This window comes from Symphodus melops (assembly GCF_947650265.1).
Source record: "Symphodus melops genome assembly, chromosome: 7".
Classification (NCBI taxonomy): Eukaryota; Metazoa; Chordata; class Actinopteri; order Labriformes; family Labridae; genus Symphodus; species Symphodus melops.
Genome location: NC_136697.1, coordinates 2,845,313 through 2,849,228, shown reverse-complemented (window position 1 = coordinate 2,849,228; position 3,916 = coordinate 2,845,313). Strand labels below are relative to the sequence as shown.

The following is a 3,916-nucleotide window of genomic DNA, read 5'->3' as shown; positions in this document are numbered from 1 at the left end:
GGACCCGGCAAAGGTGAAAGCAGTGCTGGAGTGGGACACTCCTACTTCGAGAAAGCAACTTCAGAGATTCCTGGGTTTCGCCAACTTTTACCGCCGGTTCATTAGAAACTACAGTCAGGTGGTCGCACCACTCACAAGGCTAACATCTCTCACTGTTCCTTTTGTTTGGTCACCAGCTGCGGAGAAGGCGTTCGGGGATCTCAAGGAGAGATTCTCATCGGCACCTATCCTGGTGCAGCCGGACTAAGCAGTTCATAGTGGAGGTGGATGCGTCTGACATTGGGGTAGGGGCGGTATTATCTCAAAGAGATACTAGTGACAATAAGATTCATCCATGTGCTTTCTATTCCCGGAAACTCTCTCCAGCTGAAAAGAACTATGACGTCGGCAATAAGGAGTTGCTGGCAGTGAAATTGGCATTGGAGGAATGGCGTCATTGGCTGGAGGGAGCGGAGATGCCGTTTGTGGTCTGGTCGGACCACAAGAATCTCTCATATATACAGACAGCGAAGAGACTGAATTCGAGGCAGGCCCGGTGGGTGTTGTTTTTTACGAGGTTCTGTTTCACCGTTACCTATCGTCCGGGTAATAAAAACATTAACTCATTCCCCGCCATTGACGGAAATTTCCGTCATTTGGAACCCAACCATTACCCGCCATTGACGGAAATTTCCGTCAATTGGTGTTTTCAGTGTAATACGATAGGGGGCGCTCTGACGGATGTTGTGAAAAAGTTACAGGACTGTGGGGTCAAAAACCAACAAACAAGACCACCCGCGGGAAAGTAGAGAGAAAAAAAACAAACATTTTCTTCGTCCTTATTTTCCAGCGGGCGGAGTTCTATCAGTCTGTATGTGAGTTTGACGCGCGTCAAAAAGTCAACATTAGCCGTATAGATATGAGATAAAAGCTCTTGAACAGTACAAACATGCCGGCGCCAGCAAGGAGATATTCGGCTGCGGAAACTACAGAGTTAATTATCGATACAGACTCTGATAATTCATTTTTTGACCTCCGTGAAACTGATCTGAATGAAGGCAGCAGCGGAGGGATTCAGGACGTGTAAGAGGTAAGATATGATCACGTTATTTTTTGATTCACCGTGATAGCATATGCATCTGATAATTCATGAGATAACGTGACGTCGAAATAACATATCTCTCATTTCTGTACATAAACTATGTACCAAACGAATTTTTGACGGACTTTTTATTGTAATTTCCAGACACAGAGTCCAGGTCTCCAAGATCCAGGTCTCCAAGGTCCAGACATACACGTAGGTGCAAGAGGTGAGTCATGATAACATATTTTATTTAGTTTGATAGTATGTTACTTGGATTTTATGATTATTAGATACTACAAGACAAGAGCATCTGCTAATTTGTGAGAGAAGATAAAAAAAGAAATAATTTAGCTTTCATTTTGTACACAAACTATTTACCAAATGAATATTTGTTTGACATGTTACTGTCATTTTACACACAGAGTCCAGGGATTCAAGGCCCAGGTCTCCTTTATACAGAACTACCCAAGGTGAAAGAGGTAAGATATGATATGAAGAGGCCGAAAAATAACGTTCCTCTCTTTGTGCACATCACACTGTTGAATAAAAAAATTGTCTTTCTAATTATTTACAGGTCGATCACAGCAAAGAGGCAGAGGTCGGACCTGTGGATCTTATGGGTGTGGTGGAGGTCAAGTACCTGGTGACCAAGCAAGAGGGTCTGTAAACCAGCCAGGTGCAGGTCCTGGTCCAGGTAATCTGATGTGGAAAGAAATGAACTGGCAGCCAAAAGACTTTCCTTTCACTGAGAATCCTGGACCTCTAAATGATGCTGCTGCTCTTGATCATATCATTCGTAAGCCTGACCTTGAAATGTACTGGTCTACAGATGACATTTTGGTCACCCCCTACTTCAACAAGGTCATGTCCCGCAACCGTTTGAAATCATATGGAGATTTCTACACTCCAATGATTATGAATCAAGGCCAGCAAATAGCACTGACAGGTTGTACAAAGTCCGCCCTGTCTTATATGACCTTATATCTAAATTCAGTCAAATGTATCAACCTAACACCAACATTTGCATTGATGAGGTTATGCTTCTGTGGCGTGGATGGCTAGCGTTCAGGGTATACAATCCCCAAAAACCAGTCAAATATGGGTTCAATTCCTACATCCTTTGCGATTCTGACACAGGCGTTACAACATGAAACCCTATTGAGGAGAAGGCACTTCCGTCTCTCTTCTTGATCAGGTTTTTGTTCAACTAATGTTTTATTATTGAAAATAATAATGATATTTAAGTGTTTGTAAAAACAAAGTATTTCTGAGTGTATAAGAGAAGAAAAATGTATAATATAGTTTGTAAATGTTGTAGTGCTACACTATTCAAAGAAAATTTATAATTTTATGTAATCATTTTTATTTATTTTAGTTATTTATTTTAAAATATAACTGTAGTTGTCAAATGAAAGTAAAAATAATCCAAATGTAAACTTAAAATCACTTTTTTTTCTTGAAAATAAATAAAGTGTTTTACAAAAGTGCTGTTTTCTCAACTTTTTGTCCGGAATGTTGTTTTTTTGTGAAAATGGCCGATATTCAAGTGCTGATAAAAAAAGATTGAATGAAGTTTGAATAAAATAGTTTTTTGTGTATGAAAGCAGAGGCTCTGATCTTTCTTTTGATGTATTCAATATTTACATATTCAAAGAAAAAAAAATTCTGTGAGTCTTGAAAGATTGGTGAAAATGGTGAAAAAGGCTGGCGCTGGCTGGCAAACATTCTAGAATTCTCTGGCGGGGAAAGAGTTAAACCGTGTTGGCATGTTCGGTTTGTGCGAGGGGCAAGACATCTCATCGGCCGCCAGCGGGTCTGCTGCATCCCCTTCCGGTGCCGAGACGTCCCTGGTCTCATGTGGCATTGGATTTTATCACGGGTCTTCCGGACTCCGAAGGTAACACGGTAGTAATGACAATTGTGGATCGTTTTTCTAAGACTGCTCATTTCATTGCCCTACCTAAATTGCCCTCTGCTGCTGAGACCGCTGAACTGATGACGGTTCACGTGTTTCGGCTACATGGCATCCCTGTTGACATTGTCTCCGACAGAGGGCCACAGTTTACTTCGCAGGTGTGGAGAGCGTTCGTTCAAGCGCTGGGAGCCACAGTCAGCTTGTCATCCGGTTATCACCCTCAATCAAACGGACAAACTGAGCGGGCCAACCAGGACCTTAAGGCCATGCTGCGTCTGTGCGCAGAGACCCCGCAGCTGGAGCCAACATCTGGCATGGGTGGAATACGCCCACAATTCATTAACCTCTTCCGCGACAGGTATGGCTCCTTTTTATGTGCTCGTTGGGATACTTACCCCCGTTGTTCCCCAGTCAGGAGGAGGAGATCGCCGTTCCGTCCGTCCAGAATAACCTGCGACGGATCCGCAGGACCTGGAGGGAGGCTCGTTCTGCACTTATGAGGACTAAGGAACGGAATCAGAGTTTGGCTGACCGGCGCAGGATTCAAGCACCAACTTATGTTCCGGGCAGAAGGTTTGGCTGAACGCGAAAGACATTCCGCTCAGTGTAGAGTCCAAAAAACTGGCCCCCCGGTTCATCGGTCCTTACAAGATCGAAAGGATTATTAACCCCTCTGCAGTTCGTCTCAGACTTCCTTCGTCTCTTAAGATTCACCCTACTTTTCATGTCTCTCAGGTGAAACCAGTTGTCACAAGTGTTCTGAGCCCTCCGGCCGTTGCCCCTCCACCCCCCCGGCTCATCGACGGCCATCCGGCCTTTACAGTCGACAGGATCATGGATGTTCGCTGCAGAGGTCGGGGGTTCCAGTTCCTAGTCGACTGGGTGGGGTACGGTCCGGAGGAGAGGAGCTGGATTTCCAGAAAACTTATATTAGATCA

At 44.0% G+C, this 3,916-nt stretch overlaps 1 long non-coding RNA gene across 1 annotated transcript; it reads left to right on the top strand.

Annotated features, from left to right (window-relative positions):
- The first annotated feature begins 632 nt into the window (after positions 1 to 632).
- Positions 633 to 1,933, top strand: LOC306826881. The gene is made up of 3 exons (XR_013779537.1): positions 633 to 1,289; positions 1,486 to 1,542; positions 1,638 to 1,933. It is a non-coding gene; the product is annotated as an uncharacterized lncRNA (long non-coding RNA).
- Positions 1,934 to 3,916: the final 1,983 nt, after the last annotated feature.